Here is a 15,465-nt window from a genome sequence, read left to right on the forward strand (position 1 = left end):
ACAACAAATAAAGAGCAAAATGACAAGCGGATTAGATGATGTACCTTGTAGGATATTAAAGGAATGCTTTGGCCCAATATGTGCACCTATAACAACATTAATAAATTTGTCATTCAGCACAGGAACCTTTCCTCACCAACTGAAACTTGGCAGAGTGATTCCTATCCATAAAAAGGGAGCAATTGAGGAGGTTTGCAACTTCCGACCAATACAAATTACAAGTTGCTTCTCAAAGTTATTAGAAAAACTAGCAGAAAGAACAGTAACAGAGCACCTTAAATCGAATAAAGTTCTTTCTCCATACCAATTTGGATTTCAGCAAGGAAAATCCACCACTGATGCCGTAAATGAGTTCCTGTTTAGAATATATGAGGCTCTAGATGATAATAAAAAGGCGTTAGGATTGTTCATTGACCTTCAAAAAGCCTATGATAGCCTGGATCACAATATCTTAATGGAAAAGATTCACTACTATGGGGTCAGAGGATCAGCATTTGATTGGTTGAGGTCATTCATAACGGAAAGATCACAGGTCGTTGAAATTGAAGCAGAAAATCAGCAAGTAGAAAATTATAGATACAGATCTAAATTTGGAAAGTTGAAGAGAGGAGTGCCGCAGGGAACAATTATTGCCCCGATATTGTTCTCATTATACATCAACGATCTCCCAAGCAATATAGAAGGAGCCAGCAGTGTTATGTTCGCCGACGATGCCGATTTCCTCATTATAGGAGATACTAATCAGGAGTTACAACATCGAGGAGAACAGGTAGTAGATGGCATCCACAATTGGTGTGAAGCAAATGCTCTTAAGGTGAATATCAAGAAGACATGCTACCTCAGCTTCTCCATAACTCATCTCAACACACCAGTCATCTTTGATTTTGGAATTGATCTCCAACAGATCGAACCGGCAAATGTCTGCAACTTCTTGGGAATAAAAATGGATTCTGGATTGAAATGGAATGACCACATTCACAACTAATGAAGAAACTCAGTAAGGCCACATTTGCAATCTCTAGACTGTCAAAAACAATGCACCAGCAAATAGTATTTTCGGCGTACTACGGTTACTTCCAGCCTCTCCTTACCTATGGGTTGCTGTTTTGGGGCACGTCACCAGAAATGATCAGAGTGTTCAGAGCGCAAAAAAGAGTACTTAGAATAATGCTGAAGAAACCACCTAGAACATCATGCAGAGCATTATTCCGAGCAACAGGGATACTCACTTTGCCTTCTCTGTATATTCTCGAATCCGCGGCTTTCGGCCTCAAACACGCATCATCGTGGTCAAGAGGTGCCGACCTCCACAACTACAACACCCGATCGAGAAACTCATACAGGATACAACAACACAGGACGGCGTTTTATGAAAAAAATCCTAGTCACATCAGTAAGAAGATACTCAACTCCCTGCCTCAACACCTTAAACATATGGACAATTCAGTGAATTTGAAAAGTAGACTGAAAGAATGGTTGAAAGAAAAATGCTTCTATAATTTAAATGAACTAATAGCTTTAAACAATGTATAAAATTTTATTATGTAATTGACGATTGCCATACAATTTTATTGTACATGCAGTGATGGAATAAATTCAAAATAATAATCCTATACAGCAACTTCTGCTCACGTTTAGATGTTTATATGTTTGTATTTCACTGGATCTCGAAAACGGCTCTAACGATTCTCACGAAATTCAGAAGATAGTAGGTTTATAATATAAAGATTCGATTGCACTAGGTCTCATCCCTGGGAAAACTCGCTGAAGGACATTAAAAGGATAATTATTATTCATCCTTGGAAAATAGCTGATAATAGTTATTTCGTCGTCTGTTGGTGATGGAAGTTAGTGAGTGAGCGGGTTCATGTGTGTGGGACTGTGTCAAAACTATGACTCAGCTGTTGAACTTTTGTAATCATTCAATCAGGTACTTAGTGCCGGTTGCAAAAAAGCCGGGTTATCAGTAGATCCATCTTTTTGAAATGGTCTTCTCTGATTTGGTTCACATGAAGTTAATCAGGATTAAAATTTAACCGGCTTTTGTGCAACTAGGCCTTTGTGAGGGAAATTTTCGCATTCCTCTGGGAATTAATCTCAATTTACTGTGATTAGATAGAACATTTCTGTATGAATGTTATTTTAATTTCTTCTTTCGTAATAAATTGTTATGCTTTTGTACTCCAGAGCGAAGCTCGGTCCCCGATATTTATAGTACACTACTGATAACCAAACTTGTTTGCAACCTTTTGTATTTCATCTTGCCATGTGTTAAGGCAAACGCACGGAGCAGCAGACAGTCATAGAAAAAAGCAAACGCCTGTGAGCAGACTCAAGGCCGGGACATATATAACCGCACCGAGCCCGCGCCGACGTACGGCCGAGCTAAGCCCACGACACGAGAATGGCGGTGGGAGAGCACACATATCCGGGCGACAGCAGTGTCTCAGTTCTGTAGTGCTACTGCGGTCTGATTTCTGAATGTGTTAAACTAATGTTGATAATAGAACACTATTTAAATCTTGTTACATCTAATTGAATTTATAATTTAAATTTTAAACTAATTACCTGTAGACACAGAAAATGAGAATCATAGTGCTGGTATAAATATTTCAGTGCCTAACAATACATGTATCGTAAATATATATCCAGCAATAAAATTGTTATCTTCTGCCTTCTGCATCTACACGTGATTTGTTTTAAATTTAAAATTCAAGACACAATCACGGGTTCCTTATTTTACACTTTTTGTTGTTTATTTAATTATTTATTATATTATGTCTATTATACCTTTGGCTTAACGTATTTGGTTCTACTTTTACTTCAACTTATTTCTCCGTTCAACCATATTTCTCATCACTTTGATCGTACAAAACTGAATAATTCTGTGTCTCTTCAATAAGTTTTTTACTCTCTATATTAAGGCTGTTCGGTAAACCTTTTTATTTTTATTTAAATTGAATAATCTTTTTCAATATAATTGTTAAGATCATTATAAGAGTGAGAAAAAGTGGCGACTGAAATTTTTGAGTGGTCTAATGAGCGAGTTATGGGTTGTTGAAGTGCTAAACTCTGTTTTCTCTCCAGATCATAAACGGTTTTGAATTTTCCATTGGAGTTTTTTTATACATTCAGTATATCATTGGCTTTGTTCTAATATGCGTTTTTTCGCGATTAATGCCAAAATAAACAAGTTATCGAATTTGCAAAAAATGTTACTTTTTATTTATGAACGAAATGGGGAATAAAATGTTTTAGTTTGGAAAGAATACTTTTTTAAAATTTCAAGAGAAGTTCTAATAATATAGTCGAAACCGTTTATGATCTGGAAAGAAAACGGAATCTGGAAAGTTAGCACTTCTACAACCCATAACTCGCTTATTATACCACTTAAACATTTCAGTTGCCACTTTTTCTCACTCTTATAATGATCTTAACAATTATATTGAAAAAATATTATCCATTTCAAATAATAAATAGTGTACCGAACAGCCTTAAACGAGGCCGCACCTTCACCGTCAAAAAGTAATCTGAACTAGTCGGTGACGGCGCGGGCAACAAACACGGCGACGGTGCTGGCGTGGTGCGGTAGTATGTGTCCCTGTAAAAAGTAACTGACCTGTAATTTGACCTGTAAAAAGGTTTGAAAAATTTGAAACTGATTGATCAATTCTTTCTAAAGTTATTGCAGAGCATACAAACAGACGGACGACTTTGGCCCTCAGTAAGTCAAAAGTGAGAACTCGCTAACGCTCGTTCAATAAAAACCAACAATAATATTTAACATTATATTATTTTTAATGTATTATATCAATTATACATGAGCAAAAAACATTACGGTACATCAACATTAATACCAGTAGGCCTATCACATAAATTTATACAGAACATGGATATTAATGAGTCATACACAGTCGATAAGAACTTCTATTGCTTATTAAGGATATTGGGGTGGCTTATTGGAGTAGGTGATAACGCGCTTAAAGGCAGAGGTGACGAACGATGCAGTCTGTGGTGCTTTGATCAATCGAGAAACTGTAACAGAAAAAAATAAGTGGAAACAACAGAAAGATAATTATGTAAGAAATAAATAATATATATATATATATATTATATATATATAATATATATATATATATATATATATATAAAATGACTATGTGTTAATTGTTACTTTGTTTGTTCCCTATAGACTTAAAAACTACTTGACAGAACGGCATGAAACTTTAGGAATATGTTGTGTGATGAATATTGGGGATGGTTTCTGAATAGAAATTTTGATAGGGGGACTAATAACAATTATTTATAATCCATTCTACAGACCTATGTTTCCAAAATTGTCGACCCAGCGGCTACCGATGAACGGGAAGATGATCATGATTGAAGATAATGTTGTGATAATATGATTTAGCATCTAAAGTTAACAGCTGTAATAGACTTATAAATTGTATACTGGTATTAATACGGTGGTTTGGAGTTGAAGTTTAGTTGATTGGTACCAGCTGAAGATAATGGTTCCTTAGAAGACCTATACAAATAATTATAACTCCCCTATCATTGAGAAACTGGAAAATGTTGGAAAAAATGATTCACCTCATAAAGAGAGTTGTTCATATTGCATTCATTAATTACTGAAGAATGGCAGAATAATTTACAATTTTTTGAATTTAGCTCAGCTTATATTCATCCTAAAATGGAAGATGGAAATAATATGGAATTCTGTGTGATTCATCGTATATCGCGTATTTTCTGGACCATCTACTGACAATCAACAACTATGAACGCATTAAATTCATCTTTGGAACACTGATTTACCTATCTATTTTATTTAATCCAACACTTCAATGATAGATATTACTACTAATTGATTGAGAAGGAATATGTTTTCGGAATAATAAATGCTGCATGACTAAGCACATAGGAAGTCCGTATTGAGATATAAATGAAAATATTGATTGTCAGATAAATTTAATGATTCAAAAAATAAAGTTAAGTGTGACATGCCTGATACCAATTACCTAGTGGAATATTTAACGCTCAACTATAACAATAATCTTACTGAATTAATTTTTCATGATGAGCTGTAAGAATTGAAATAGGCTTATAGGATGCAAGATTAGTATTAAAAATATAAATACGTGTTAGCTTGCTTGCATGATAATCTGTTGGCTAATTTAAGTTTTTTTTGTTTTGCTGTTTACTTGCTTTATTCATCAAAATATGACAAATTCAGAACGAAATAGTCTGACTGCAGACTTTAGTGTAATGGATGGTTTAATGTGGGTTGACGAATTCAAATTTCGAAAAAGCTACGTATCCCAGAAGGGACAAATCTCATATAGATGTACAAATAAGTTGTGTTTGATACCTCCCTCGCGTTCGCTACCTTTCAGCCTGCCGCTCTGCTCTGCTCCCCACGCCACACATCAACCAAATGAGTGGTTGACCCACCCGCCACCAGGGTGCGCCTCAGTCGCCGCCACCCGTTCCTGCGTTTCTATTGGCCGAGCACCGCCGGCCAATAGCAGCGCAGGTGAACTCGGGGACTGTGAATAAAAGGGGGCTACTCAGCTACCCTCGATAGTACTTGCTCACTAGCAGCCTTCCACTGAAGAGCCAGAAGAGACCACCAGCCGAGACCACTACCGAGACCAGGAGCAGAGCAGCGACCAGGCCAATGAGGGAACCACGGCGAGACTAACCGCAACCTGAGGTGTCTTCCTTGTCTACTACCCAGCCGATGCCTAGGAGGAACCGAGCCGGCCGCCGAATCCAGAAGAGGAGGGCCCTACGTCGGTTTCGCCAGGTGGAGGAGAGGCTGAGGCTGTACACCGCCGCGCCAGCTGCGCCCCAAGACTTAGCGCCCCAGCCTAACAACTGGCGCGCGGTTCTGGATGCGCGGGTTGGGTGCCGAACCGACATCGGAGTGTGTGCAGCGGAAGCCTACGACCCTGCCTGCCCGGGGTTTGACTGAAGGCCCCTTCTAAACGAGGAAGTGGTCGAGGAGGTCCTCCCGGCGGAGATTCGGCACGACCTCTGCTAGTAGATCACCCGGTCAGCCCTCTCCGTAGCCGGGTAAACCAGAGTGACTAGCCCAATTGATGAACGAGCCACACCTTCTGCCCTATCAATTATTGGCGCCTGCCAACGTGGGGCCACTCACTGTATGGAGATACAGTAACCCGTTACCACTGTCAAAACTTTTTTTTCAAACAAAATGTCAACCTAAATTTTCAACTAAATGTATGTCTTAAATTTTTCATCTAAATGTATGTCTTGAATTTTTCACACAAAAAATTCAAACTTATTTTCTTTCAACAAAATGTGTCTCTGAATCTTTCAATTCAGAATACCTGTCTGGGAACAGGCAATTTCCCAGTGGCGCCCATAACACCTGAACATGGTGGCGACTAGAACCGGAGCCGGAGACAGTGGAGATACGACCACCGAAGATTCGATGCAGTCAACCAGCCAGCACACTGAGTCTACATTCGCCGGCTGGCCTGCACAGACCACCGGTCAAACCGACAGCAGCACGACGCAGCCGCCCGCTTCCACCAGCGAAACCGGGGCAACGCAGCCACCCGCCTTCACCAGCGAGCCTGCTCGACCAACCACCCTGCAACCCAGCGCGCTGACCGTCAACCTGCCTGCTCCACCGTCAACCTCTAGTCACGCCACTACCGCAACCAGCAACATGGCCAACTTACCGGCTCCAGCCGTCAGCTACACCGGCAACCTCAGCCAGCTGACCAGCATAGCGACCCTGCTACCGTTCTTCCGCGGCAAGCTCCATGAAGACCCCATCACCTTCATGCGACAGTGCACCGAGCTGCTACAGGGTCACCACATTCCCAGCTATACCTGGGTCATGCTTCTAAAAGCGCAACTACAAGACGACGCCGCCGCCTGGTGGAGAGACTACGGAGAATTCGTCACCACCTGGGAACAGTTCCGTGACCGACTTCAGGCCCGTTTCTCGGGAGCCCATAAAATCGCAGCCGCTCACACGGAATTTTATGGCACCACCCACAAACCGAACCAGCCAGTGGAGCGATTCATCCGTCAGAAGCTCCAACTACAGCAGCGCTTAGGAACCACCTGGCTGAAGACGAGGTGATCGCCCTGCTCATCGGTCAGCTGAGTTCCGAGCTTCGCACCCTAGTTCGAGCTGCTCGTCCCACGAACTATGAAGAGCTGATCATGATCGCCAACGACCTGGAAACCGACCTCAACAGTCGACCAAAATATAAGCCGCCTCAACCTACGGCACCCGCAGGGCCACCCCATCGAGAGCCGCCGCCGAGGTTCAACTACAACCAGCTTCCTCAGTGTCATTACTGCCCGGCCAAGCATTTTCATCGCGACTGCCCAGAACTCGCGAAGAAACGGCAGGGAAACGGCGATACTGGAGAGACTCGGACTCCACCCCTCCAGCACGGAAAGTAGGAGTCCACTACACTAACGATGAGGTGCAAGACCCGCAGCGCCAGCCTCGCAGGTCACCACCCCAACTACAAGCGATAACCGTCACCGAACCGGCCAGCCAGTCATTCCTTGGTCACGCCACCGTGGATCCTGCCAGCGTCACCAAGCCATATTAGGTTATGGACAAGATCTACGATGAAAAAAGATTTCTAAAGGCATAAACAAGAAACGGTTTATGTTATGTGCGCTCCTCGAAACACGACCGTCCGCTACCACTGCTCCGACTCGACTCCTGTCGGTGATAGTACTGTTGTAGTTTAAACAAAGAAACCTGTGCCTTTGTTATTCTGAGTAGAACCGGGCGCAGTTAATTGATACAAATAATTGAAAATTATAGTCTGATCGAATGTTTACTTACATGATTAAAGCTATAATGGCTGTCACAAATATCAGCTTGATGTGAACAGCTCAGATTTGTGAGCTAAGTGGCCGTTCTCCAGGTTTTCACTAAATCTCTCCCAAGTTCTTATCACGAGATATCAGTAGGTGCATTACCTCTCCAAAGATAGCTGCGCTTGTTCGTAATCATCTGAAACCATTTCTTCAATTATTTTGTGGATTCAATCTGTAATAATAAAAGTATGATTAATATTATAATCCCAGCATTCAATATTTTAAAATATATATATTATTATCCTATTATTTGCTGCCAGCAGTAGGAACATGCTCATATGCAAATGATAGGCTGGCAATGTATGATTTTCTTCACATTTCACGATTCAAGTTTACATTTTTGAGCTAGAAAAACATCAATTTCTCTATATCTCTTTTAGAATGCTCTTAAAAACACATTAAATATCAATATTAAACTTGCGAACATAAAATATTAATTATTTTGATGTTGCATACAAAATATTCTATGAGTTGATAAGCATAATAGCTAGACATGTTAAAATTGTTATAGTTAATCTATCAAAGATAAAATTATGGTAGTTTTAGTCTTATCTAAGTGAAAATTGGTACAAAATTATAATAAATAAACGTAGGCTCAAGTAGACGAAGTACACCTAATATGAATGTGATGTTTTTGAACCTGCTTTGTGCTTAGGCAATAAGTTAGTTTATGCTAGTCGGTATTCATAAATATATTCAGTGGAGTCACTTGAGCAAGACGTCAACAGTTTAGTGGGAGTGGCAGGTGCATGTTTGATAAGAATGATAACTTAAGGTTGTGCATCACGCTTTTCAAAACTTTTTATGGTAACATTTTTCAAAGAGGCTATTCCGATTTGGATACCATCGGTCTCACTAAATGAAGCACATTACAAGGGAAAACTCAATTCTTCAAAAAGTTTCTTGCTTGGGTATCGTCTTGGTTTACCCAGTGCTGCCCTTATAAGATGCTTTTGTAGTGTGAAGACTTTATTAAAGTGACAATCATATATATGCACCACCCCAAGCTTCAATCGCATATTGAAACAGCGAGTGGGCATACGCAAAATAAATTGATCTTTTTACATCCAGGTCTTTCAATTGATTTACTTTGTAGAAACTATAAATAAGAAATTTAAGTTTAGAAGATAGTTAATTCATATGAGTATCCCATTTCAAATATATATCCACCATCACTCCCAAATATTTTATAGAATTAACTTTTTCAATTTGTTGGCACAAACAGTTCAACCCATCATTCAAGCAGTGAGGATCAGAGTGCATTTTCAAATGCAATGAGTCCTCAGGTTGACCTGCTAGTGTCGGAGAAAAGGTGATATACTTTGTTTTTTTCAAGTTAACAGTTAGAATATGATTATCCATCCAATTCTTCGTAATTTTTAAACCCTCATTAGCAGATTGGTATACTTGGTGCCAGGATTCACCCGAAAAAACTAAGGCTGTATCATCAGCAAATGAAATTTGGGTACAATGTGGTATTTTTAATTTTAGAGCATCGTTCAAGTAGATCAAAAATAATACCGGGGACAGAACTGTACCCTGCGGTAGACCAAAACTAGATGATTGATCTGTAACTGATGTACCATTCAAGTTTAATGTTTGTTTTCTGTCCTGAAGGTAGCTTTTCAGAAGTTCATTACATAAGCCTCTTATCCCACAATTATTTAATTTCTTCAATAAAATGCTATGAGGGACGGTATCAAACGCTTTTGCTAGATCTAAGAATACAGCCAATGTTTTTTGTTTAGAGTTGAAGTTTTCATCTATCAATTTAGTTAGGAGGATAACTGCATCAGTTGTAGACTTTCCATGCTGAAAACCAAATTGATTTTTCTCTAGGAAATTATTGATGTCTAGGTAATTTAACATTCTTTTTTTAATAATCTTTTCCATAATTTTAGAGAAGCCATTCAAAATACTAATGGGTCGATAATTTTCTGGATTTGCCTTATCACCACTCTTGTACAATGCAATAATTTTTGCAGATTTAAACGCCCTCGGAAAATAACCCACTGAAAAACATCTATTTATGATATGTTCTAATGGGAGAACAATATGTTCACTTATTAATTTGACACAATGAGTACTGATACCATCTACCCCTGGAGAAGCACCATTTTTCAGTTCTCCGATTACTTCTAAAATTTCGTTTACACAAGTTGGGCTCAGGAACATGCTATCTACTGGAGGTGCATTTAATGATTGTGGTATTTCAATATTGTTTACAGAGTCCAATAATTTTTTTGCATGTTCAACTCCTACATTCACAAAATAATTATTTAAAATTTTTGGATCAATTTTAGGCTCTTGATATACTCTCTCTTTTCCCATCAATTCAGAAATACACTCCCATCTTTTCTTGGAATTGTTTTTATACTCTGCAAATTTGTTGTTGTAATAATCATTCTTTGCTTTCCTTATTAATGAGTTCAAAATATTCCTGTAATTTATGTAGTCTTGTTTAAGTTTAATATTGAACGGTTGTTTATTCAGTTTAATATGCATTTTATCCCTTTTACGAATGGCTGAAATCAAACTAGGAGTAATCCATTTTTTCAAGGGTCTGTTTTTGTGTGAATAATTAAGAGTTTCTGTGCATTTATTAATAATTTCATTTATCTTGATGGTAAATTTATCAACTAAGGTGTCAATATCATCGGTAAAATTGTCATAAATCTCATCCCAACCCTGAGTTTCAAGATCTAATTTTAGTTTATCAAAATTAATTCTAGTTACTGTCTTACTGGGGATAGTTTTAGAATTGGAAACATGGTCTTTTTGTCTGATATGGAAAACAATACTATAATGATCCGTGATATTTGATTGTAAAATCGCACCTAGCACATCCACAGACTTTTTTGATCCACTTTTAAAAAAGATGTGATCTATACAGCTGTTAACTTGCCCATTGACATTATTGAAAGATCTCGTATATTTATTTACTTATGATTTGAATCCATTTAATTGCAATACACTTAGGTACTCATTAGTCAGATAATTTAGATTGTTTTCATCCATTATATTAATATTTATATCTCCCATTACAATGACCGATAAATCCTTACTAATATTCTGCAGATACAAATCTAAACTTAGCAAAAAGGCATTTATTTCTAAAGAAGGAGATCTATAAAGTGCAATCAACTGATAATATGAATTATTGAAACAAAATTTGATTATAATTGAGTTTACGTTGTCTAGTTCTACATAAATATCCTGAAAATCAATATCTTTGCTCACAAATACACATAAACCATCACTTCTTGTGAATCTATTATTTCTATTTACAACAGAATAACCCTCTATATTGAAAACAAATTCAGAGTCTTCACTAATCCATGTTTCGGATAATATTATAATTTCAAATTTAGTTTCACAATTGTTTAAGTAATAGATGAATTCATCAAAATTATTTTTGATAGACCTAATATTCATATGAATTATATTCACGTGATAAGAGTTGGCAGTTCTACAGCTTAAAAAATCCTCTATTAGCACTGTATCATAACTATCACAAATAAATTGATTTTCATTAAGGTCCCTGTTCCTCAAACGGCATAGGGAATCAAATAAGGTACAAAAATAGGAGTCCTCAATAGGAGTCGTTGACACTGGATTTATAGAGAGTTCAAATCCTCCTTACAACTTATTATAATTGCCGGCTGGTTGGAGTCTTTGCGGACAAAGACCTTGCCTTTTTTCGACCACACGTATTTGTAGCCCTTTTGTAAGGCGACACCTCGTACCTGATGGAGTAGTTGAAGAAGGGGCGCTGGCAGCGGTGGCAAGTGTTGATAAGCAAATACTTTGCCATCAGGAAGCGATTTATTTATAGATCTTGTCGGAAGACCACAATTTGATTTGTCCTTGTATGTCATTTTTTTGAAATCGGCTAGCCAAGACTCTTTGTCCTGTCTACGGACGAATTTCACTACTATTGGTTTAATATTGTTTTTAGCTTTATTGTTGTTGGGGAGCCTGTGTGCGATGCTCAAGTCCTTTGAAGTTAGCTGGCTACTAATCGCAGCTGATATACAATTGAAAATCTCGTAGATTGACTCATTCGAATTCTTAATCTCACTGAATTCTTGTTTGATTGGAGATAGCTCCGCCTGAATCATTTCTCTAACAATTTTACCGATAGCTTCAAGGTCAGCTTGGGTTAGCGATAGCGAAAGTGAAGCACTGCTACTCTTACCGTCCGAAGCTTGTTGAGATATCTTATCGGTGGTTGATAAGACCGTTGACGTTGTCGAACTTGTACCGGTATTAACTGACTTGCAATTTTTACAATTCCACATCGATTTTGTTTCAGCCGACATTTTTCGGAAAGTAGATTCTTTTAAATTTTGACACTCGAAGTGATAATCAATTTTACAACGACAGCACAATAGCACATCACGATCAGACACTTCGCAATTGCATTCACTGCACAACATGAGGATTCATTATTCAAGATAGTTGCTCATTGTAGACCACTATTTCAACCTTTGTGGCCTCATTTTGACTCTGCCTGCAATGTTTATCCTGGAATCAGCCTTAATGGTGGAATGGAAACCACAAATGTTCACAATAAATGAAGAAACTCATCACTATAAAAAGATCTACAAGCAAAATTGATCCATGTAGTGGAAGTGACTTCAACCTTGGCCAGGAATAGGCCTGAATTATTGAGCAAAAGAATATTGAACAAGGTTGCAGCTACTGTACGAAGCATAGAAAGAGGACAAGTTGAAGAAGACCCTGAAAAGTTAGCGGGTAGACAGACCCACACCATGACCACCACTCTGTCGACAAGGCTTATTCTGCACAGTGAGGCTTAGACGCTTCACACGCATTCGGTTCGGTTCGTTACCGAAAACGAATGAGGCTTTCATACATGTCAGGTTTTAATTCATACGGTTCTAATTAGGTATTTTCTTCTCAAAAACAGCTGTGTTTGGATTTTCACAGGTCACAGGTCATCATATTTAAATATAACAGCTGGTGTTAAATTGTAAGATGTTATTTCTTGAACAACAAAAATTTAGGGCCGGTTTCCGAGCTCGGGATTTAGCCAAGTTATAGACTTTGACTGGCTTTAAACTCTGGAGTCAGATTCAAAATAAGATGTAGTCAATTGGTTTTCTGAGTCAGAGCGTTAACGTAGTCGAGGACTCAAATAGACCCTGGAGTTTAGACATCACGTTAGACCCTGGAGTTTATAATTTCGCTTTCTGAGTGAAGGGCTTATAAGTCCAGGACTTGAATTAGATTCTCGCCTCTTTCCAAGTCAAGGATTTATCAAAAATCGTCCAGGACTTAAAACAGCGTGATTTTAAACCCTCGACTGGGGTAGGGTATAAATTCAAGTTCTAGACTTAGGGCCGGTTTCCGAGCTCGGGATCTATAAGTTCTGGACTTACAGAGTCTAGGACTAAAATAAGCTCTCGGGTCTAAATTGACTTTCTGAGTCACGATTTTATCTTCTAAACTCCGGAGTCTATCAAGTTCTCGACTTATTTGAGTCCAGGACTTTAACGCAGTAAACATCAGGGAAATTCACAATATTTTGCTGTTGTATTGTTGGCATTATAGCAAAACGGAAACAGCTGATTGCAGCGGGATAATTCAAATGAGCATGCTCTCCAAACTATTTTGTGAAAATACGTTTCGATTTCTTTGTAGGCCTATTCAAAGCAAAACCTTTGAAAGGTGAATGAATAAACATTTCATTTTACGTTATGCTATTATTGATCATTGATCCTAACCAGTGATTATGAATGAAAATTTAATTAGGCTACTGAGTTTGAAAACGTATTTGTTTTGAAAAAAAAACTGTATTCCATGACAATTATTTGGCTTTTTATCTTCTCCAAAACAATAACTGAATTGTGTTTGCTCAGTTAAGTCTAGAACTTGAATTTATACCCTACCCCAGTCGAGGGTTTAAAATCACGCTGTTTTAAGTCCAGGACTTAAAAGCCCTTCACTCAGAAAGCGAAATTACATACTCCAGGGTCTAACGTGATCTCTAAACTACACAGTCTATTTAAGTCCTCGACTACGTTAACGCTCTGACTCGGAAAGCCAATTTTCTGACTCCAGAGTTTAAAGCCAGTTAAAGTCTAGAACTTAGCTAAATCCCGAGCTTGGAAACCGACCCTAAAAGTTAATTAAAAATTGTGAATTATTTGAATAGTTTCTTTTTGATTATGTTAATTTTGGATGTTTAGAGATAATTTTTTTAAATTGAAAATTTGTTCCTTGTTTTGACACATGGTATTATATAAACTTAATCTCTTCTCTCCATTGATGAAATCATATAATATTCGTGGAAAAAAATTCTCCCTGAGTTTTAATTTATATCTTTCATATTTTTTTGGCAAACTATTCATTGAGAAAAAAATGTTCCTGTGAACTAACAGAATTGAATTGACCATATGATTTTGACTTGGGAAATTTTGAAACAGATAATCACGATATCAGGTTAAAATAAAAACAAAAAAGGCCAGCGTGTGTAGAAGACTTTGTTTCTTCCTGTTTCCCTAGCAACAAATTCGAATATGATAAAACCTATTTGTGTCGAGGGGGCGTTCGGTGCTATGCGGTTGCTATTCTGTACCGAATTCAAACCGAATCATCGCTTCACACTTATAGGAATTCGCCAAAAACGAAACGAACCGAACCGAACCGAAAGTGTGTGAAAGTAGCCTCTCGCTAGCAACGAATTGAAACCTGATGGAATCTATTGGAGTCAAGTGTCAAATAGGCGTTCGGTTCTATGCGGTTTCTATTCGGTACTGAATTCAAACCGTATTACCGTTTCACACTTATCGGGATTTGCCGAAAACGAAACGAACCGAATGAGTGTAAAACTAGCCTGACGACCACAATGCAGCAGCGTTTCCAGAGGGATGAAAACAAGTATAAAGTGATCAAGAAAGTATTGCCTGTCTCATTACATATTTGATTTCTCAGAATATCAATTCTAAGTAAATTAAATCGATTTTTTAAAATTAACATATTCAAGTTGTTTTTGATAGTATCCAAATCGAAACAGTACAAAAATGTCACCTGTGAAATGTTTTCCAAGTGGGTGGCGCACAATATTTATAAAACTTTGTGGCTTGGACACACACACAGCGATCTGCAGACAGGAATCAGAGAGGTCTTAGCAGGTTATAGACATGAATATCTAAAATATAGATGAAGGCCACTCTGACCGCTTCCCGCAGATTGTTCTCTGTGTGTCCCAGCCCATACTGATTTGGAGCAAAAGCAAAAGTTCCATTTCATGGTGAATTGTTTACTTACTTGGTCAAAAATAATTATTGCAACAACCGTATCAGTTACTGAATCACATCTTGAACGTTTCATTAGGATGCAGTTGATCAGTTTGGCACTGTAAAATATAAATAATAAGTTCAAGTTAATTTATAAGGAAAACTTTTGTATAATATTAAATTTAACATTAGCATGAAAAAAGTTGGCGATCAAATGAAAACTACTCATTCAAAGGGGGTAAATAAATACAGTGATACTTAAGTACAGCTGATTATACGAGTCACACTAGCAAACAAGGAATCTTCCTTCTGCAGGTAT

This window comes from Nilaparvata lugens, chromosome 13 (assembly GCF_014356525.2).
Source record: "Nilaparvata lugens isolate BPH chromosome 13, ASM1435652v1, whole genome shotgun sequence".
NCBI lineage: Eukaryota > Metazoa > Arthropoda > Insecta > Hemiptera > Delphacidae > Nilaparvata > Nilaparvata lugens.